The 23,979-nt window shown below is 41.9% G+C and overlaps 1 protein-coding gene across 2 annotated transcripts in view; it reads right to left on the reverse strand.

Annotated features, from left to right (window-relative positions):
• EIF3M (eukaryotic translation initiation factor 3 subunit M) overlaps window positions 1-23,979 on the reverse strand; it is a 1,227,752-nt gene that overhangs the window by 1,157,306 nt on the left and 46,467 nt on the right. The gene's annotated exons all lie outside the window — the stretch shown is intronic.

The following is a 23,979-nucleotide window of genomic DNA, read 5'->3' on the forward strand; positions in this document are numbered from 1 at the left end:
ATAGGGATGGGGAAACATTTGATAAGTCTAGGGAAAAAAACTGTACACTTCTTCAGCAACTTGATTTTTAGAATTCTAATCTGTCAGGCTCATATGTTATAGTTTATCCTCACCAACTGTTTAGTAGGAGAAATATTTTGGGTTCTGCCACTGGAACTGTTTTAAGGAGGTTTGCCTGGCTGCATTCTCAGAAACTCCCAGATGTGGTAGCATATTACAATGCATTCCCCTCTGTTCTACTCGCTCCATGTGCAACATCACTATCCATCAGCATCACAGCTGAGCTGACCGTATAACTAAAAGTCACCCAGTGCCCAAGATGCTACTTGTCTTTAGAGGTCAAAAAAGCCTTTCTACTTCCAACTGTTGTGTCCAAAGGGTCATAAAGGAAGACAGGTATAATTCTAGTAGTTTAGTACTTTCATTAACAGGATGGACAACATGCAAACTGAGGATAATACTTCCTAAGATGGTCTGGAACTTTAAACTTTCCATCTGAAAAACCAATGAGTAGGTTAAAAAGATTGGAAAGAGACTGGAAATGCAGTTTACAAGAGAACAAGGAAGGATATATGTATGGCTCCCAAGTATGCAACAAGGTCTAGAAGGTTTAGGATTTTTGCTTGCGCGTGTTTGCACAGGTATTTGTATACCCAAGCAGATTTCTGAGATTTTTCCTCATGTAAACAATAAATCTTGGAGGCATTCTATGGAAGAAAGTGGTAACTGGAAACATTTTTTTTTGGGGGGGGGGCTTTAACGAGTTGAGAGATTAAAAAAAATCCTTACAAAGCACACTGAAATATTCCCTACAGAGCCACCATCATCATCAGCCCCCTTTTTCCCCATTTTGTCTACATGGGGTTGGGGTATTGTGTTAACTGTCGCCAACTCTCTCGATTCAGTGCCTGTCGCAGATCTTCTTTCACGCAATCCATCTACCTCTTTGCTGGACACTCTCACTTCCTCTTACCTTCTTCCTGTCTGTCCCAAATCTTCCTCACCAGATTGTCTTCTGCTTTTCTACACATGTGCTCAAACCACCGTAGTCTGTTCTCTTTGATCTTTTCTGCAATTGGAGCTACTTTGGCTTCTGCTCTTATGTCCTCATTTCTTCGTCTGTCCCACAGTGTACATCCTATCACCTTTCTCAGGCACTTAATTTCTATCATCCCTAGCTTCTTCAACTGTTCTACCTTTACTGCCCAGGTTTCTGTACCATACAGTAGTACTGGTCGCACCACTGTCTTGTACACCTTACTTTTCAGCTTCTTTGGTATTCTTTTGTCATAGACTATACCGGATACTCTATGTCAGTTGGCTGCAGCCCCTCTGATTCTAGCTTTGACCTCTTTAAATCAGACTACGCTTCTCCTCAACTACTCCTCCCAGATACTTGAAGCCGTTTACCAGTTCCACTTTCTTCCCTTCTATCTCTATTCTCAGCTTCTTCTGATTTCCCCAATTTGCTGCCATTACCACCTTCTTATCTGTGCTTAGTTTCATCCCATGTGCCTTCAGATTTGCATTCCATTCTCCTAGCCTTTGCTGAAGTTCCAGCTCAGAGTCTGCCTGTACTGCCAAATCATCTGCATATAGCAGCTTTGTTGCTCCATCCGCTCCAACCTGTTTGCTAATGTAGTCCATCACCAGTATGAATAGCAGTGGGCTCAGAGCTGAACCCTGATGTACACCCACACCCACTGGGAACTCCTCTGTGAGGCAGAACACCATCCATACCAGAGTCATTGGGTCCTTGTACATAGCCTGCACTAATTCTACCAATGTTTCTGGGACTTCAAACCACTGCAGTACTGCCTGGATTAGCTTTCTTGGGACCTTGTCATATGCTTTCTCCAAATGTAGGAATGCCCAGTTGGACTCTCTCCTCATCTCTAGCTTCTTCTCAAGTATCTGTTTCAGTGCAAACATCGGGTCAGTTGTGCTGCATCCTGATCTAAATCCAAACTGCTCACCTCCCATCTTACATTCTGTTACTCTGCGTATCAGTTTATCAATCAGCCTCTCCAGAACTTTCATGCAATGTGATAGGAGTTTGAAGCCTCTGTACTGTTCACAGTTGTGGATGACCACCTTTGTTCTTGTACACTGGCACGAGTATGCTTATTCTCCAGCCATCTGGGATACGCCTTTCTCTTTACACTATTAGTACCCTCAGGAGCCATTTCTCCCCTATCTCACCCAGCATCTTTATCATATCTGTTGTGACCTCATCTGAGCCTGCTGCTTTCCCTGACTTCATCTTCCTTAGTGCTGTTCTTACTTCTTCTAGGGTGGGCTCCTCTTCTTCTCTCATTGTAGGCTGTTTCTGAGGCAGTACAGCTTCTGTGGGGTTTTCTTCATTCAGAAGCTGCTGGAAATACTCCTTCCATCTGCCATTGATGTCCTCCAGGCTGGTGAGCAGGTTGTTGCTGGCATCCCTTATGAAGGGTGTCTGACTATCTTCTTTATCTTTCGGTCATTGCCTTGCAACCTGATATAGTTTCTTTGTGCCATTTACTGAGTCACTTTCCAGAAGTGGTTGTAGTGCATCTGATGCCATATTCTTTGCTACTGCAACTTCCTTCTTAGTTTCTTTGTTAGCCAACCAATAGTCCTTCCTAGCCTGGTCAATCTTTTCTGTCTCCCACTTCTTCCTGCACTCCTTTTTTCTTTTGACGACTTTCTGGACTTCTGCATTCCACTACCAGCTTTCCTTATGTACCTTATTTCCATACCTGGCTCAGCCACATATCTTTTCTGTAGTCCTAACGCATGCTGTTTTTAGGCGCTGCCATTCTTCAACTCCACCTATTTCCTCCTCTTCATGGGGTGCTACAGCCCTGAGTAATTCTTTGAACTGTTGTACTTTCTCTCCAGTCAACTTTCAGGTCTTCAGCCTGGTCTCTGTTGACCTTAGAGCCTTCTCTGACCACTGCGTGCAGCTGATTGTGGCAACTAGTGGTTTATGCTGTGGGCCGACCGTTTCAGTGGGGATGACTTTGTAATTATGGATTCTGCCCCAGTGCGTTTTCCTTACTAGGAGGAAGTCTACCAGAGTTGCGTGTTGACTACTCTTGTGACTGTCTCTCTTTCTGAACCATGTGTTTGCTACTATCAAGCCATTTGCCAGACAGAAGTCTAGAATGGCTTTCTCCTTATTTATTCCTGTTGCCCTACCCATGTGGACCCAGGCAGTCCTCATAACCTGTTCTGTCTGTCCCGATATGTGCATTCAAGTCACCCATTATCGACACCAATTCATGTTGTCCTGCTTTATCTAGTAGGTCCTGCAACTGCTGTCTGAATACACTCTTTTCCTCACTATCACAACCCTGCTGTGGGGCATAGGCTGAGATTATGAATATTGCCCTATCATTACACTGGAGTCTGATTGCCAAGAGTCTGCCATTAATTCTGATGATATTCCTTACTGCCTTCTGAAGCCTCTTTCTCACCACAATTCCTACACCATTTCTACCCTGCCCTTCACCTGCGTAGTAGACCTTGGATCCCAAGCCTAGTGGCTTTGCTGCACTGCCCTTCCATCTCGTCTCCTCGATACACAGGATGTCCAGCCTCCTCCGTATCATCATGTCATCCACTTCCAAGCTGCGTCCTGTAAGTGAACCTACATTAAGCATAGCAATTCTCAGTTCATGTTTGGCAGGTTGGTTGGTTTTATGTTTAGCTTTCACTCAACAGATTTATCCCAGGTAATCCAGGCTGGGCAAGTAGACACTGGCCAGCCAGTAGCTTATTGACCCAGGGCTGCTGGGCTTTATGGCAGGCACACACTGGCCAATAGGGGCACATATACCCCTCCTACAGTTAGCATGGGTCCCTGGCATGGATCAGAGTAGGCCGGGTCCTCAACCCACTTATCACTGGTAACTGACCATGCCCATGAATCACCTAGAGCCATATTTTACACTGTCAATTGGCTAGCCCTGCCACAGCACACAGTCTGTGATCCGTGTTCTCCTATCTTGAGGACACTGCGCACCACAGTAGATGCCCAAAGCAGTTGATCTGTACAACTCTTCCCCCTATAGGGCACCATGTATAGTCTGTGCTGCTGCCCACAGCTCCATTCATTGGCGAGTTTAAGATGGAAACACTCAGCATGTTTTACGGACATGGGAGAAACCCCATGGAGACACAGAGAGAACATGCAAACTCCAAACAGGCATTGGTCGGAGGTCAAGATCGAACCTTGTACCTTGTGCAAGGGAGGCAAAGACCTTAACCACTAAGCCATCTGGTCCCTACAAAGTACTCTGTCTGAAATATTGGGAGAGCTGATAGCTATAACTAAGGGAAAAATCTTTTGAGCTGGGACACAGATTCTGAATTGCCTACACATAAGTAAGACTACATCAAGTCTAATTCTACTGGCTGTCAAAAGCAGTTACTAGAAAATCAAAATCTAACCAAATGCATTTGAAGTACTGAACATTATAAAAGAGATACAAAAACTGGAAGTGGTATCTTTAGAAAAGGCAAAGAACAAATTAAATAGAAATAAATGAAATTTGTGGGAATACATGCAGAAAAATATTCAGAAGGAGTGAGGTTTAAGGTAGGCAAAAACTGAGCAAATTATGTAATGTTGGACTTTATGACAGTTGTAATACAGAAAAATTACTGTATAATTTATGTAAATGAAAAAAAATGTTAATATGTTTGTTTAGTTTTCTATTAATGCATGCCTGTCTATGTTTAAGTGATAATTTAATACCGGTGATAAAGAATGGGTTTAAGTAATAGACATGAACTCCTGAGAAAACTTTTTGATGGGGGCAGACTGAGCTATTAAAACAGGCTCTATTTCCTTGATGAAAGAGCACTGGTTTTGACCACTGCCAGGGCATCCTCTAGCAAACAGTGGACAAGAGTCTTGACATGCATACTATAACAGTATAAAGATAGATAGTATGAGCAGATTTTTAGCTGGCCTATACCTAGAACGACATGCGTATAACATGACTACACATTGTGCTTCTGACAGCAACAGTTTTTCCTCTTCCAAACTGTCACCTCTCCCTCTGCATAAAACTCTAGTTGCTATCTGACATCCCCTTCCCTGTCTCCAAGAGGGACAGTGGGGAAATAAACTAAGGGTCAATGGTAGAGGGCGTAAAAAAAAAAAACACAGTTCTTATTAAATGAGCCAGCTTACAGTTCATTCCATGTAAATCCACATTCTAGGCAGGCTTTTTTACGTTACAGCATTTATTTTACACCTAAACATATCCTTCCCTCTTTCCTTCCCATTTAAAATACTCCAACTAGACCCTCTCCCTGGTCATCCCTAAGACCCAAAGGTCAAAAATCTGCACTAGGAGCACTGAACTTTAAGTATCTATCTGCAACTCTAAAACAACACCTACAACAGCCATGGCTGTTTAAGAGTTAATCTTCTTAAAGGAACCATCCATCACTATGCTACAGATCTCTCAAAGCTGCCAAGGGACAAGGAGTTAAACGCCTGCCAAACTGCCTAACCTTCTGACTTGGCCAAATCTTGACTGTAATGTAACCTCTCAGGTAAATAATAAATGGATCAAATGACTTTCACCCCACTTGATGATCGGCCTGGTACATGTCCCTGGGGCTGCATCAGTGCAAACACTCTCTAGATTCAATGTTCCTCTCCTACCTTCTTCAACAGTCATGTTTGACTATCACAGGTCTTCAAATCACATACAGTCCCATCCATCCCTTTGCTGCCTCGTTTCCTCTTGCCTACTACCTGCCACAAATCTTCATCAGACTGTCTTCTGCTTTTCTGCATGTGTTTGAACCACCATAATCTCTTCTCTTTGAACTTCTCTGCAACAGGAGCTTCTTTGGCTTTTGCTCTGATGTCTTCAATTCTTTATTTGTCCCACAGTGTGCATCCTACCACCTGACTTAGGCACTTCATCTCCATCACCTCTAGCTTCCTCAACTGCTCTGGTTTTACAGCCCAGGTATCTTTACAACACTGTAGTACTGGTTGCACCACTGTTTTGTACACCTTACTTTTAGCTTCTGTAGCATTCTTCTATCATACATAATCCAAGATACTCTGTGCCTATTGCCTACAGCCCCTCTGATTCTAGCTTCTTGACTTTCTCAGACTTCCCTTCTCCTCAACCACCCCCCTCCTAGATACATGAATCTGTTAAACTGTTCTACTATTTTCCCTTCTATCTTAATTATCAGCTTCTTCTGATTTCACCATTTGCTGTCTTTACAACTGTCTTATCTGTACTCAGCTTCATTCCACATACCATCAGTTTTACATTCCATTTCCTGATCCTTTGCTGAAGTTCTTGCTCAGTCTGACTATAATGCCACATTGTCTGCATACTGCAACTTTGTTAATCTGTTCCACCGTCCAATTTGTTTGTTAATGCAGTCCATCACCAGTATGACCAGCAGTGGACTCAGAGCTGATCCCTGGGAACTAGTCCGTGAAAATGAACACTGCTCTTACTTAAGTCATTGCGTCCCTATATATATAGGCTACACTAATTCTACCAATATTTCTAGGACTTCAAACCAATGCAGGACTGCCCAAATCAGCTTTCTTGAAACCTTGCCATAAGCCTTCAAGTCTAGGTATGCCCAGTTGGACACTTTTCCTCATTTTTAGCTTCTTCTCACCTATCTATTTCACTGCAAACATGGGGTCAGTTGTGCTGCATCCTGATCTGAATATGAACTGGTCATCTCCCATTTTACTTTCTACTATTCTGATTATTCAATCATCGATTATCCTCTCCAGAACTTTCATGCAGTGTGAGAGGAGTTTGATACCTCTGTACAGCCCACAGTTGTGAATGTCCCCTGTGCTTTTGTAAACTGGCACAAATATGCTTATTCTCCAATCATCTAGGATATCTCCCCCTCTCTCTCTCACCTTACTGCTAAGAGTACCCTCAGGGGCCATTTTTCCTTATCTCGCCAAAAATTTTAATCATATCTGTTATGACCTCATCTAAGACTGCTGCTTTCCCTGACTTCATTTAGTGCTATTCTTACCTCTTCTAGGGTGGGCTCCTCCTCTTCTTTCATCATAGGCCGTGTCTGGGGCAGTACAGTTTCTGCGGGGTTTTCTTCATTCAGACACTACTGGAAGTACTCGCTCCATTGGCCCCAGATGTCCTGTGGATTGGTGAGCAGGTTGTTGCTGGCATCCCTTATGAAGGATGTCTGACTATCTTCTTTAACTTTCTGTCTTTGCCTTGCAACCTGATAGGGTTTCTTTGTGACATCTGCAGAGTCACTATCCAGAGTCTTGTACAGTGCTTCTGATGCCCTGTTCTTTGTTATTTTAACTCCTCTCTTAACCTCATGCTAACCAACTAGTACTCCTCCTTAGCCTGGTGCATCTTTTTCATCTGAAACAGTCAAAAAACAATAAAAAGATTTATACAATGCTGTGGAACTTGCTTTTTGTTGATACTTGCATCTTCTCCATCTCCCACTTTTTCCTGCACTATTACATTTTCTGGATGACTTCCTAGACTTCTGTATTCTACCACAAACTTTCCTCATTTATGTTATTTCCATATGTGGCTCAATCACACATCTGTTCAGTAATCCTCACACAAGCTGTTTTAAGGTGCAGCTATTCTTCAACAACTCCACCTATTTCCTCTTCCTCCTGAGGTGCTACAGCCCCAAGCAACTCCTTGAACTTTTGTGATTTCTCTCCAGTCAACTTCCAGGTCATCGACCTAGTCTCTGTTGACCTTACAGACTCCTCCAACAACTACTGTTTGGAGCCAACTGTGACGATCAGTGGTTTATGCTGGGGGCTGCACATTCAGCTGGGGGTGACTTAGCAATAGCCGATTCCACCCTAGTGCCCTTTCCTTACTAACAGGAAGTCTACCTGAATTTAATTTTCTCCGCTCTTGTATGTGATCTTTTGACAGTCTCTCTTGCTGAACCATGCATTGGCCACCATTATGCCATTTGCGAGACAGAAGTCAAGAATGGTCTTCTCTTCTTTATTCATGTTACTTCACCCATATTGACCCTGGCAGTCCTCATATCCTGTTCTGCTTGTCTAAATGGATGTGTTCAGGTCACCCATTATCAACACCAATTCCTGCTGTCCTGCTTTATCGAACAGATCTTGCAACTGCCATTTGAATGCACTCTTTTCCTCGCCATCACAACCCTGCTGTTAAGGCACATGCTGAGATTATGAACAGTGCCCTATCTTACACTGATGTCCAGTTGCCACGAATCTCTTACTAAGTCTGATGACATCCCTCACTGTCTTCTGAATCCTCCCCTCAACACAATTCCCACTCCATTTCTAGTCTGTCCTCCTGAATAGTTGACTCTTGATCCTAGGCCTAGTGGTTTTGCTGCACTGCCCTTCCATCTAGTCTCCTGGACACATAGGATGTCCAGCCTTGTCCTTACCAACATGCCGTCCACTTCCAAGTTGCACCCTGTCAGAGAAACTACACTGAGTGTAGCAATTCTTAGTTTGTGTTTGACAAGTTGATTGATTTTATGCTCAACTTTCAATCAACAGAGCTATCCCAGGTAACCCAAGCTAGGCAACTGGACACCAGCAAGCCAGTAGCTTACTGACCCAGGGCTGCTGGGGTTTAGGGAAGGTACACATCAGTCAGGCCAATCTTGACAGAATGGGCAAACTGGCCAAGAGGGGTTGATCAGTGGCAGGCAGTGAGGAAGAAAATGTGTCAGAAAACATACTTAACTGCAGTGCAGAATTAAAGGAAGTGCCATCTATCAAGAAAGACATTAAAGGACAACTCCACCAAAATGCCAAGCCCCCTCCTCCAGTTTTTTTTTTCTGTCCCTGTGCCTAACAACCATTGACAACCCCCCAAATTGGCTAGAGGCCATTCATTCTTCTGTACCAAGTATCCCCAGTATGAGGGGAAGAGCCATCCTTTGGGGCAGTTATTAAGGCAACCTTAAGGGTAAATTCCTGCCTTCCTGTCAATATCCCACCATTAGCTAGCTCTCCACAGAGGTGGAATCCCTTTGCCACGTCCAGGAGAGTCTGGTTTACTCCAAGACCAGGGCATGTGGAGATCCATTCCATATAATGCCGACCACAACTACAGCATTTTGCCTCCCCTATCAGGAAAGCTCACTCACCCTCAGACTGGGAATCAAAGATGACCAGACTGTTTAGCCCTGACAAATACCTACTCCCCACAATCTATGGCCCACTTCATCCTAAGCATAAGCAGGTAGGTATTTTTTTATTTTATTTTATTTCAGTTTGTTAGCTGGATAAATTGACTGGTCAACAGACCCTTTACAGCTACAACGTAGGCACCAGAAAGCAAGACAAAACAAGCAAGTTTACAAAGAAACAAGGATACACAGAGTTATACATAATGAAAGCATGCTATCAAAAAATTGATAGTACATTTGAATATGATTTACAACACAAACTGTGGGTGGTATTCACATTTACCACATGTACAGTTAAGATAGGCAGTCAGGCATTGATTATTGCTTGATGATGTGAATTTACAAGTAAAGCTGTCACTACCATGTGAGCTACAAAGACTAGCCCTCGTCACAGAAGCATTTGCTGTCCTTCTATAGTTATTGCTTCAGTTTATTTTTCAAAAACAATTGTCTCTTGTTGTCTCACTTCTTTAGAAAGCCAATTCCAATGAGCAGTGCTTAGCCTACAGAACTTTTTCTCCAGTGGATGTTATAAATTAAGGTTTGATGAGGGTATATTCTCAGCTATCTCTAAGTGAGTAGTTTCAGGTGGGAGGGCAGCAACCCATTTTTAATAGTTTATAATGTGTCAGCCAGGTAGAAATGAGCCTCTTGCATTTACATGTAGTCAGTCACAGAGCTGTACCAATTGAAATTATTTATCTATTTATTAATTACATTTGTTAACCGGGTATGCCCAAATGGGCCAGGGGCCCTTTTTCAGAGGAGACCCAGGGAGAAAAGCTCCACAATTAGTACAACACAACAAAACAAGCTATAGTACAATACAATCATAGTACAATAACAAGCAATAGAACAATACAAGAAATAGTACAATGCAAGTACTGGGTATTTTTGTATACTAAAACAAATTAAGATAAGGAGGATATAATTTTTGATGAGAAAAGTAATAGATGTGGATAAATAATTAACCTGGAGAGTGGCAGGAGCACAGCTAATGACTGGTAAGGTGTTCCTTTAGGAGAGATTTGAACCAATTGTGAATAGGGTTTTCTGTTATGGTCTCTGGAAGGGTGTTCCACAGTTTGGCTATTCTGTGTGAATAGAGAGCGTCGCCGTGATAGTTGTGGGAGTTGGATACCTTTAGTAAACGCTTGTTGGAAGATCTGAGAGATCTAACTAGGTTGAACTAAATGGGAGATGGCAGGGTAGTTGCTGGGATGGTGGATTATTTTTTGGGCTAAGGTTAGTTGATTAAATGATAAAAGGTTGGGAAGCTCTAGCCAGTTTAACTGTGAAAGAGCTGAACAGTGGTGAAATCTGTGTGGATGATTAGTGGCAAATATAGCGATATTATTATAACATGATTCTAGGTTGTTGAGGTCCGATTTTCGAAGGTTTGTGAATATGACAGAACCATAGAGGAGAATGGATAGAAGGTCTGTACAAGCAGTGGCTAGCCTGGTGTTGGGAGTTAGGTATGGTTTGGCACTGTACAGCGTGCTTAGTTTGACATGGACTTTTCTGATAGTCTGGGCAATATGTATATCAAATTTGAGGTTATCATCTATGGTTGTTGTTGTTTGTCTTTTGGCTTTTTCCCGGTAAGGGGTCGCCACAGCGGAACTCCGGTCCGCTAATGATTGGCAGTAGATTTTTTCGAAATGCCCAGGTGCCAGCTTGATGCCCAACCTTCAACGAAGGCACGCCCATTTACTCACGCATGTCTTTCGAACGCTACCCAACCGTGGGGAGGACATGCAGACTCCACACAGAAGGCACTCCCAAGCCAAGCAGAGAATCGAACAGGAGAACCTCTTGCTGTGAGGTAACAACGCTACTGCTGTATCATCTATGGTTTAGTGTGGTTTGTGGGGACTATGTTGGCTCCATTTACAGAGAGGATTGATAGGAAGCGCTGCAAAGGTTTGTGCTTTTTGGTACTCAAAACTATAATCTTGGTTTTGTTGGGATTTAAAATGACTTGGTGTTGAGAGAGGTATGTTTCAATGTCCTGAAGAAAAGATTGCATTTTTAGTTGGAGTTCTTGGGGTGAAGAGGCAGTGCAGACAAGTGTAGCATCATCGGTATTACTGTACAATGGAGGCTAGTTGAGCTGCTGAACTAAGGTTGCTTGTGAATATGATAAAGAGAAAGGACAGAGAATAGAACCTTGGGGTATACCCACGGAGATGGGGAATAGGGGGGAAAGAGTTTACCCATTTTGTAGCCTGTTGTCGATTGGAAAGATAGTCATGGAACCAAGTCACTGATGAGAGACTGAGGCCATAGGAAGATAGTAGCTGAGGCTTTGGACATATCAAGAAAGATGGAAGAGACAAGCTAGCCTTCATTCATGAAATGATGGACAGTGTTAGTGAAGGTTAGTAGGGCAGTGCTGGTACTATGTTTAGGTCTGAAGCCATGCTGAGAGCTGGAAATGAAGTTATTATTAAGGAAGTAGTTAATGAGTTGTTTGCGGATGCATTTTTCCAGGATTTTAGCAAGGAGAGAAAGGATGGCTATGGGAAGATAATTACTTCTTTGGAGGTTCCTCCTTTGTGGAGGGGTATAATGTGAGATATTTTACATCAAAGTGGAACATATTGTTCTTTTAATCAAGATTGAAATGGAAAAGGCAACTGAAGGAGCGGCAAGTTTCAGAAATTCATTAGGGAGTTTATCTGCAGCTGTGTAGCATGATGAGTGCACAATTTAGTGAGAATACAAATCTGCAGATATGGTTTACAGAAATATGAATTTTAGTTATGGTTTGAGCTTGACTGAATATTTGAAGAGGAAACCCATATTCAAGTTTTGGGATAAATACCTGTTTTAGCCAAAAACAAAAGTGCTGAAGGGGTGCACTGCAGTGTCAGTTTTTTTTAAACCACATATTTCTTTCCCACAGCCTCAGTGGTTGACATCCACTGGATCACTGCAGAGCCTCCTATGCCGCCAATATGTGCCTGCTCCTACACACACACATCCACCAACAGCTACCACCATAGATTTGGAAAATCAAGCCTACATTACATCAGTTAACAGCCTTTGTGCAAATTCCAGAAATCTACCCACTTTTGTTATATTTGCCCTTCTAGGTGCCTCCAATGCATCATCACTACTGCAAATCAGGATGAATTCCCCACCCATAAATAATGCTCCCTTCTGAAAACTTAATTCTCCAAAAATTCTCTTAAGCTTTATAATATTTTTACGTGGAATATAAATGTATGCCAGCAATCATCTCCCATTACTAATAACCCCTTATTACCACACATCAACTGTTAATTTAAATTTTTCCTTGTTGTACAACTACTGGAGCCTCTCTAGCAACCAGTATTATTACTCCCTCTTTCCTTTTATGCCAAATGCCCACCCTGAAATCCTGTCTTAGGCAAATCCACATGCCCATTTCTATCAAAAGGCATCTCCTGCAATATTGCTATTTGCACCCTACTCTTCTTTATATAATTTAGTGCTGTCCGCTTTTTCTGTTCACCTGGACCACCATTTACATTCCATGAACATATAAACAGAGTAGCCATTGTAACAGAAAACCATCACCCCACCTATAATACAGAACAGTTCTTTTGAACATGTACTTCCAACTCTTAGCTTACATGCACACATTTCTGTTTGGCAGGCTGAATGAGCTCTTATGTAGTTGCCTCTTCTCATTTCTATTTGAATCTATGTCACATTTTAAGACTTTTTGCCTCAACAAAATCAGCTAAACAAAAAACTAAAATTTCTGAACTCCCCATCACCTTTTAACTTAGAATGTGCGTGCACACACACACACACACACACACACACACACACACACACACACACACACACACACCCCTAAGTACATTTTCAACAAATTAAGTTTGCCCCAAATCAACAGCTGTATCCCCAGGCATTACCTAATCTAAAATTAAGGTCATCTATGCTAATACACACTCTAAAGCCAGTGCTCCCACTTACACTAATTGCTACCTGTTCTTTTCTACCATATATGAAAAGCAACTTATGTGTTTGCAGTAAACAATAGCTTTTAGCCCTAAGAAAAAATGCACTGGCTACATATCTTTATATAAACTAAGTTGTGCTCAGTTATACCAAACTCACTAAAGCATTATAGCTGCTGGGGATGCGATTACTTACATAACTTATTCACTTCCCTTTGATTCAAACATTTATTTTTCACTGAACTGCTTGTCATTGTACCTTTAAATGCAAATTATGCATTATGCTGTACTTTGCACAATTCATTCAGCAGACAGGTGTTCAGACCTATCATGGTTAACTACTTTCACATGTAGACTTCTCCCCAGGTTCTTAATGAAGAGAAAAAAAAAAAACACTGGGTCTGCATTTGCATGAAAGAATTTATGTAAATTTCACCACCACCACTCTATTCAGCCCTCTCACAATCAAATGCTTGCACCCATAGACTTCTTTTCTGTCCAGTGAAAGCCTTTACTAATGGAAAATATAAAATACCTAATGACTTTGCAAATACAAAAATGAACTAACATTTTCCAAGCCTTTTATCGTTTTATCTTGTTTTTAAGCCTTTTTTAAATTATTATTATACAATAAATTTTAACTTACTTCTACCCAGCTTTTCTTAACGTCATTACAGTATAAAGACTGGATACTTACACTTACAAATAAGAAAAGTACTTCCTTGCTTTAATTCTTTGCTTTAAAACCGTTAACATATACAGCAATCAGTGGCAACACACACCAGCTCACATTTAAAATATCCTGACTATACAAAACTGGTTTACAACATTCATGTACTTTTTTATACAAATATTAGTGATAATAAAAAATTGTTTTACTTACAGCTACTTTTACAAGTCCTTCATTGTCTATTTAGACATTAATGACAAAGAAAGGTATATTTTTTACAGTTCGTCCACAAATTTAACACAGCTAAAGATCCAATCTTTCTCCACCACTTCTTGTAAAGCTACTTTTCAAGTCTATTCATTTACTTAATGAGATTGCTGCTTTATAGTCTCCTGCTTATTCACTAATTTCACAACACTGCTAGTTTTCTTCCTGATCCTTTCTATCTCCCAACAGTCTTTGGTTGAAGTCTAAGGTACTCCTGAGTCTGCTAGTCAACTCCTGCACTTTTTCTGTAGCCAACGCATTTTCATTTACAATAATGGAAAAGGTTTCATAGGCAAAGATTCTCTATAGGCTTCACTACTGCATTACTGTCAAAAAGAGAGAGAAAAACATAGTTGCCTTCTGCTTGCTGGCACACCCTCTATTGGCTAAACATTTTCATTTCTTCTTTAGCCAGGTCTACATCCAAAAACCTCTTTGATCCTCCAGGAAAAAAATATTTTGAATACATTAGGGATACAGCAGGTCGAATTTCACACTTGCCTCTCTGCATTTCCTGATTGCTGGGATAAAAGTGCTTCTTTCCTGCCTCATGCACAGTGAATATTCATATTCCACAAATACCATTTGCAAATTGCAATACTTTTCCTTTCTGCCAAAACTTTGTCATGACCAACTCGTTCTGCTGGAATGATGGCACCTTTACTATTACAGGTCTTGCCTGCTTTCTCATGGTCTGAACTGAAGCACACACACAATGAGCAGTCTCCTGCTGTGGAACACCAGTCCAATTACTTATATGTACTTTCATGGTGGTGCTGCGGTAGCGTTGTCGCCTCATAGCAAGACATTGTCCCGTTCGATTCTCAGCTAGAGCGTCTTGTGTGTGGAGGCATACATGAATAGGGCATGCCTTCATTGAAGGTTGTGCATCAGGGCTGGTAACCCGGTATGTAAAAATCCCCTACCAATCATTAGGGGACCGGAGTTCCGCTGTGGTGACCCCTAACCGGGAAAAGCCGAAAGACACAAACAAACAAACTTTCATAAAATGAATGCAGTCTAATTCTGGTATAGCAGAAAACCTCAGTTTTTCTCGAAGTGCTCTGTCTTCTAACTCCACTGCTTTCTGAAACAGCTCTTCTTGAGAAGCTTCATGCTCAACCAACCTTTTTCATTTCAGACTCTGATTTTTGCAGTTCATCCAAATAGATCATCATCTTCTTTTGGCTGTTCCTGTTAGGGGTCGCCACAGCGGATCATCTGTTTCCATTTCTTCCTGTCCTCTGCATCATGCTTTTTCACACCAGCCGCCTGCATGTCCTCTCTCACCACATCCATAAACCTCATCTTAGGCCTTCCTCTTTTCCTCTTACCTGGCAGCTCCATCCTTAGCATCCTTTTCCCAATATACCCAGCATCCCTTCCCAGCACATGTCCAAACCAACACAACCTTGCCTCTTTGGCTTTGTCTCCAAACCATCCAACCTGAACTGACCCTCTAATATACTCATTCCTAATCCTGTCTATCCTCGTCATACCCAGTGCAAATCAAATCTTAACATCTTTAAATCTGCCACATCCAGCTCTGACGCCTTTCTTTTTGTCAATGCCACCATCTCCAACTCATATAACATAGCTGGTCTCACTACCCTCTTGTAGACCTTCCCTTTCACTCTTACTGATACCAGTCTGTCACAAATCACTCCTGACACTCTTCTCCCCCCAAATCTACCCTGCCTGTATTCTCTTCTTCACCTCTCTTCCACACTCACCATTACTCTGAACTGTTGATCCCAAGTGCTTAAACTCATCAACCTTCACCAACTCTACACCCTGCATCCTCACTATTCCTCTATCCTTCCTCTCATTCACACACACATATATTCTGTCTTTGTCCTGCTGACTTTCATTCCTCACCTCTCTAGAGCATATTCTCCACCTCTCCAGGGTCTCCTCAATCAGTTCTCTACTCTCACTACAGAACACAATGTCATCTGCAAACAACATAGTCAACAATGACTCCTGCCTGATCTCATCGGTCACCCTGTCCATCACCACTGCAAATAAGAAAGGGCTCAGAGCTGATCCTTTATGTAATTCCACATCCACCTTGAACGTATCCATTACTCCTATCGTAGACCTCACCACTGTCACACTACCCTCATTCATATCCTGTACCACTCTTACATACTTATCTGCCACTCCTGACTTCCTTATACAATACCACAACTCCTCTCTAAGTACCCTGTAATATGCTTTCTCCAAGTCCACAAAGACACAATGCAACTACTTTGGACCTTTTCTATGCCTCTCCATCAACATCCTCAGAGCACACATCGCATCGGTAGTACTCTTTCCCAGCATAAAACTATACTGCTGCTCACAATTATCACCTCCCTTCTTAACCTAGCTTCCACTACTTTTTCCCATTACTTTCTTCTGTAATTGATCAATTTTATCCCTCTGTAGTTACTACACCTGTACACATCACGCTTATTCTTAAAAATCAGTACCAAAACACTTGCATCCTCTCACTTTCCAACATTTCATTAAACAATCTGGTTAAAAACTCCACTGCCATCTCTCCTAAACACCTCCATGCTTCCACAGGTACGTCATCTGGACCAACAGCCTTTCCAATCTTGATCCTCTTCATAGCTGTCCTTAATTTCCTTCCTTGCTAATCCATTGCACTTCTTCATTCACTATCCCCACATCATCCAACCTTCTCTCTCTGTCATTCTCTTCATTCATCAGCCCCTCAATGTACTCTTTCCATCTGCTCAACACACACTTCTCGCTTCGGAGTGTTTCCCTTGTTATCCTTTATCATCTTTAACTGCTGCACATCTTTCCTAGCTCGGTCCCTCTGTCTAGCCAATCAGTACAGGTCCTTTTCTCCCTCCTTATTGTCCAACCTTTCATACAACCCTCCATACGCCTTATCCTTAGCCTTCATCACCACTCTCACTGCCATGCACCTCATCTCCTTATACTAGTCTACTTTCTTAACCTCTCTGACAATCCCACTTCTTCACCAACCTCTTTCTCTGCATACTCTCCTGTAATTCTTTGTTCCACCACCAGGTCTCCTTGTCATCCTTCCTCTGTCCAGATGTCACATCAAGCACCTTTCTAGTTGTCTCCCTTACTAGCTCTGCTGTAGTTACCCAACTATTCTGTAACTCTTCACTGCCACCTAGTGCCTGTTTTAAGTCTTCCCTGAACTTCACCTCCCAATCAGCCATTTTCAACTTCCACCATTTGATTATTGGCACTGTCCTCACTCTCCTCCTCCTCTTGATCACAGTCATCCAACAGACCAACATCCTATGCTGCCTAACTACGCTTTTAAATAAAGTCATATAAAGGTCAATTTGAAAAAAAAAATAAGTTGAACTCAAATCGGTCTAGAAAAAGAAACAAAAAAAAAAATCAGTTATGTCCATATAAAAGTACCTGAAAACATCCATACATTGCAAAATATATTGCATTCTGTTCACAGACACTCCACATTTATGAAAGACAAATGGCTATAAATTAGAAACAACTTCGGACAAAGAAGACTGAGACCAGAAAGAAATAAAAAAAACCATAAAATACTTTAAATCTCTAGCAGCTAAGTGGAAAAGTGAAAAGTTAACTTATTCAACATGAAGGAGGAAAACGATGAGCAGACCCCAAGAAGAGAGGACAGTGAAGAGAGGTACTCGTCACAAAAAAACTGCAAACTTTAAAAAAAAAATAAAGACAAGAAATTATCTACTTGATGAAAGTTGGAGCATAGAAGTAACTTTAATTTAAGCCGTAGTGAAAATTGTGTGATAAATCAAAAACGACAGGAAGAGAGACTGTAAACAGATCCAAGCCCAAGTCTGTAACCAAAAGAAAAGAAAAGTGTCCACTTGCTTTTGTACATCTTCCTAGTGCAAGTCTTTTGACAGAAGTGAAAACTTAGATTGCTGGTAAGAAATGTCCCTGACCATCAGCAAAACTGCAGTAGCCATGTTGTTCATAAGTTCTAGCTGCCCTTCTGGGCCATTTTAAGCCTAGTCAAGTTCCCTTTTTGTACTCAAAATAACTTATCCCATTTGGTTATAGATTGGCCTTTCCCATTCCAAGGTCAATAATAAAATACTAACCACAATGAGAATAACTGGGATCATACCATAAATAATTTGAAGGGAACCATACATGGGATAAAGCATTTAGGAGCTGCATCTGTCCATCAGTAGTACAGGAGCAGTCTTGGGGTAAATTTCCTGTTTCTATCCTCACATTTAAGTTGTGCTTGAAAAATGGACAGAGGTGAGCTTTGTTTTACGTGGATGCGGAGTCCATTCCACAGTATCAACATCTGCTGTGAAATATACGTGTGTGTGTGTGTGTGTGTATATATATATATATATATATATATATATATATATATATATATATATATATATATATATATATATATATATATATCACACACACACACACACACACACACAATGTATTTAACATAAAAATATATACATAAATAAATAAAAAATATAAAATGTGGTTAACCAAAGGCAGTGAATGTCGAGGTGAGACAAGAAGGATTTGAAGAACTTCCACATTAAAAAATGGCTGCAGAAAAAAAGAGGGACAAGGAGAGATCACAAAACTTGATAGGGCCAAAATACAGCTACGAGAATGGCACTCAATGAAGCCCTCTAAAATCAACATTGGGATCAGGAAAAAGTTGGAGAAATGTAAAGGAGATATGTGGGACATTTCAAAATGATACAACAGATTGTAGAAAGATTCCCTCCATCCAAACAACAGATAAGTTCATGTTTGGTTGGCAGACCGCCCACCTGGCATTAGAAGCCAGCAACTGAGCATATCAACTGAAGAACTAGAGTTTGCGTAATTGTAGTTGAAATCAGAAGGTAGTTTCATAGATGATGGCCACTGATTTGGTTTACCCTTTTGAAAATGAGGAAATATTTCAACATGACTAGCACAGGAAGAATCAAGTATCTAGGAGATCCTAAACACGCACCATAACAAACAAGAGACAAAAAAGAAATGCAAACTGCTGACAACCCGACACCCCTGTTCAAGAGGTCATACATAATAGCACAGAAAAAAAAGCCAAGAGCACACACTGCAGAGAATGGAATGTAAAGATGTCACTGCTGATAGCTAAAATTTCATCTTAGTAAGACAGCATCTAAGTAGAGGGGGAAGGCAGGATTAAAATAACTTCAAGAAAAGAAGACAAGTCAGAATGAATTAATCTAATACTCGATAAACACGAAGAATGAGGAAACCTATTCATTGGGAATAATCAAACAATTTGCAATGATTCCAATCAAAAAACAATACCAAAACATACCCTAGGATTTTTTTTTTTTTAAAGATGTAAACATTTAACTGCAGCAAGAGAGATCTGGAAAGTGTCCTGATTTGCACAGGGTTAGCCCAGGAAAGATTTACATGCAGTCCTAAGACCCAACGCACTTTGTCATACTGGTGATGAAAACAGAATTCCCAATATCAGATCAGCTGCTACATCATAGCTTAGTACCAAAAGGCCATGGAGCCTACATAAGCTTAGCCCAAGAAGATTCCCTGGCATCATGCCGCCCAAAGTTAGTTCTCAGTGCCCCTGTCAAGCAAGGCCACTGAAGTGATCCCCGGGGTGAACTTCCTATTGACCATCCACTCGTCAAGATTTCTCTTAAAGATGGCCAGTGAAGTGCTCTGCTTGACGTGAATGGGAAGTTTGTTCCAGAGTATAAGAAGTCTCTGGGTTAGGAACCTGTCCCTCCAGCATGTTCTGTTTATTGTGGTAATGAGGTTTTGGTCCCTGGAGCGTGTGGCACAGAGAGATTGGGATTTCTTTAGGTGTAGCATATCTAACAGCTCTGGGTCAAACATGGCTTTGTAGTTTTTTGAATCTGTCCAAATAGGGCATGTGTCTAAGGCTTAAGATCCTCTTAGTGAGGTATTTTTGTGGCCTTTCCAGTTGTTGTAGGTGTCTAGTGAGATGCATACCAAATGGGGCATTGTATTCTATAATAGGTCTAATGAGGGATGAGTAGAGAGGGATTGTGACCTCTTTCTTCCTGGATGAGAAACCTTTTGTAATGAGATGTGCCACACAGAAGGACTTTGACTACAGCGGCAATGTGGTTATCAAATGAGAGGTTGCTGTCAACCTGTGTCCCCAGGTCTCTTATCACACCTTTGGTGTTTAGTGGACTACCACCTAGGTGCTAGTTCATGGACACTGAATTTTTCCCAAAGGGAATGACAATGCACTTTTTGGAACTGAGCTTAACGGCATGGTTCTGAAACCAGTCACTGGTGTCAGTGAGGCCTTTTTGTAGAATGTCTACATCAGCTGGAGATAATGGTTCCCAGTTTGCAATCATATGCGAACTTGGTCAGCCAGGGTCCCTTTGTGTTGGCTTGAACTTCAGAGAAGTAGATGCCAAACAGGAGAGGACTGATCCCTGTGGGACACCACCTGTAACTGGTCAGTAGTCAGATTTGGAATCCTCTACTTTCACAGTGAGCCAGTTGGCAACCCACCTTATGACACAGGGGTTTGTGCCTAGTTTGGTGAGTCTATGATTCCTGAGTGAGGGATGGTGTCAAAGGCCTTAGCAAGATCTAGGTAGGCTGTGTGAACTACCTTGCCCTCATCCACAGCGCTGGTGACAGACTCGAAGTCTATCCGGTTGAGCAGGCATGATCTACCTTTCACAAACCCAAATTGCATGGGGTCCAGAGTTTGGAGATTCCCTACATACTTATTTATAAGGTCCATGATGATCTGCTCTACAGCCTTACATATCAGACTCATCAGGCTAATGGAGCGGTAGTTCCCAGGGTCTGTAGCCACTCCTCCTTTGTGGAGTGGGATGACCATAGCAGTGCTCCATTCGGTAGGAATAAATCCTGAAATGAGGCTGTGACTGAACAGGGTACTCAGGTGTGGTGCCAGTTCACTTTGTAATTCATGTAGAACACAGCCAGCGATATTATCAGGTCCCATGGAAGCTGTATTCTTGGCTTTGGACAGTGCGGTTTTTACCTGTGTAGCTGTGATAATAGGGACTTAGCACTCCTCAGGTACTGTGATAGGCCCTTTAGGAGGTGAAAGGAGGGTAAAGTTCGCACTGAACCTGTCAGCCAATATGTTGGCAATATCAGTTGGTTCTGTACATGTATTGCCATTGTGCTGTAACCCACAGAAGATCTGAGTATTGCCATGTAGATTTTTGACATAACTATAGAATGCCTTATGGCTGTCTTTAGAATCTGCAGCAATTTTGTTTTCGTAGCTAGCTTTAGAGGATTTGATGACGGATCTCAGTTTTTTGCTGAGGCTAACAAGGGAGTTTTTCCAGTCTCAGGACTTTACCCTTTTCTGCAACAGTTTTTTCCTTCTGTTGTAGAGTTTGTTTATGGTTGGGGACAAACAGATTGGCTTCCTTTTTTTGGAGGAGAGCATCCTGGTCCTGCTTGGTATGGCCCATTCCATGCACTTGTGTATGTGCTCATACAGTGCATTGGTGTATGAGTCAGCAGTCGTCCACCTATTTTCCATTTGCATGAGTGTCGTGAAGTTAGCCACCTCTGTTTTTAGAAGCCCAAAATTGGCTTTGGAGAAGTTTTTTACGGTGGTTTCCTGGGGGGTGGGATGTGGATATCTATGGTGATTAGTCTGTGGTCAGATCTGACCAGGGAGGAGTTGATTACTGGTGTAGAGCAACAGTCGCCCATGTTAGTAATGACCAGGTCAAGGATGTTTCTACCCCTGGTGAGAGTAAGGATGAGTTGGTCCAGGGTGTTGGAACTAATGAATTCCAGAAAACGTTGAGCAAGTGTTTTGGTACATGAGTAATTTTCCCAGTTAATGGAGGGGGAGTTAAAGTCTCCTAGTATAAGGGCATTGGGTTGTACCTTAATATTTTCCAGTGTGTTTAGGAATGTGGAGTGGGAGTCTTGGGCATGGTGGGGGATCTATAGCAGGCTACAACCTGGATTGCAGTTTTACCCAGTGTTAGTTGTACCTGAAACATCTCTGATGTGTTATGTTGGGCTACTAGTCTGGGGGTGTGCATATCCTTTATGAATATGGAGAAACCACCGCCGCTAGTGCTTCAGTCTAAGTTTAGGGGCCGAAAAGTGTGGTATGAATTATAGCCTGGTAGGTGCTGGGGTGCTCTCCGGAGCCTTGAACCAGGTCTTGGTCACTGCACAGATGTCGATGTTCTCCATTTTAAGGAGTGCTTCGAGCGAGTTCATTTTGAGATTTCTAGCATTGAGTAGCATAACCCTCACTTTTCGTTTGCTTGTAGCTATTATGGTGGTAATCCTGTCTTCAGGACATTGCCTAAAAAACGCAATATAGGGGTGGCAAGAGCCTTGGCCAGTATCTGGAATCCCTGGGGTGACAGGTGCAGGCCAGCTCTGGCAAAGCATTGAGGTCTGTCAATCATGTCATACTAGGCAGACAGATACTGGATCCCCTTTAGAATGACACCAGAAACTTAGCCAATTGTTGAAGTCAATCATTTTCTGCTTGTACTGTGGTATCATTCTGGGTGACAGTAGGATGCTACTCAGAGCTAGGGTCATACCTGCCTGGGTTACAAGATCCCAGAGCTCCTCTAGGTCTCTTTTCATGTAGTCCAGGGAGGTATGTCTCAGGTCATTCACACCAACATGGACAATGACAGAGTCATATCTGTACCTGTTGTGGAGTGACCTAAGTGCATGCGTTATGTGACGGATCCTGGCACCTGACAGGCAGCTGACCGTACCTTTCTCCTTATTCAACCTAGTGAGTGGGACATCAGTGTGCCTTACTATTGAGTCACCTATGACTAGTGTATTGGGTAAGTTGTTTTGCCTTATGGGCTTTGAGTGGCACCCTGTTTATGTGATCTATGTCTCTCATGGTTTGTGCTGGGATGTGGTGGTTGTTTACATTTCTGCCTTGGATGTTTGTGTTGTTTAGGAAGATTTTTATTGAGAACCTCCACAAAAGTAGGTGTGTGTTTTGTTTACTATGTAAGGGTTGTGGTGGTGTATGTTCTGGAGAGCTATCTGCTGAATGTGGTGTGGTGCAGGTGTTAACCTTCTCTTGACTGGCTAATGCAGTCTTGGCTGGAGAGTGATTGGCTTCCAATTTGGCTATATATGTGCATCTCTCACAAGTCATAGTGTTGGGAGATAAGAGGACAGGGTTTTCTGTGTACATGAGGCAGTTGCTACATTGCCTCAGGATGCCCAGGTTCACCAGGTTGATAGGAGAAAGCACAGGGAACTGACCTTTAGACATGCCTGAATATGACCTCAATATATCAAGTACTGAAGCATTTTACAGGAAAAATGTCACTCAAAGTGTGCACTACTAAACACTTGAGGGGAAACTAATACGTAGACCCTGAAAATAAGTATTTAGGCAGATATTCTGAAGTTAGGAAGAAATAAAGCAGTACTTACTGAAAATAAAGAATCACCCTCTCCACTGTAATTTCAATGCTTGCAACTTTCTCTGTACATGCCAGTGCACTACTCCATACAGATTCAGGCACCTCTGCCTGGGATTCAGTAAAGGTACTACTATATACAAGTGAATCACCATAAAGAAATTTTGTCTTAAACTACAAATCAAAACCCGTATTCTCATCTACACTCTTCTCTCCTGCCTTTTCTAGACTATTCAAAAAAAGTGGCACAGCATAAATCTTTTTTTTCCAGCAGACTCCTGAACACCAACTCTCCATTTTGAGCGCACACACACTGCTGCACAATATGCCCAAAAGCACTCCCAGCTGCCAGAGGAGGAGTCCGTTTAACCAAAACCTTCAGAATTGCATGCACTCAAAACTACAATACTTTCACAGCTACATCCTGTACGTATTCCTAGGCTAATTACATTTTCAATAC

The sequence above is a fragment of the Protopterus annectens genome, chromosome 17.part0 (assembly GCF_019279795.1).
Source record: "Protopterus annectens isolate FY-2018-M chromosome 17.part0, PAN1.0, whole genome shotgun sequence".
NCBI classification, from domain to species: domain Eukaryota; kingdom Metazoa; phylum Chordata; order Ceratodontiformes; family Protopteridae; genus Protopterus; species Protopterus annectens.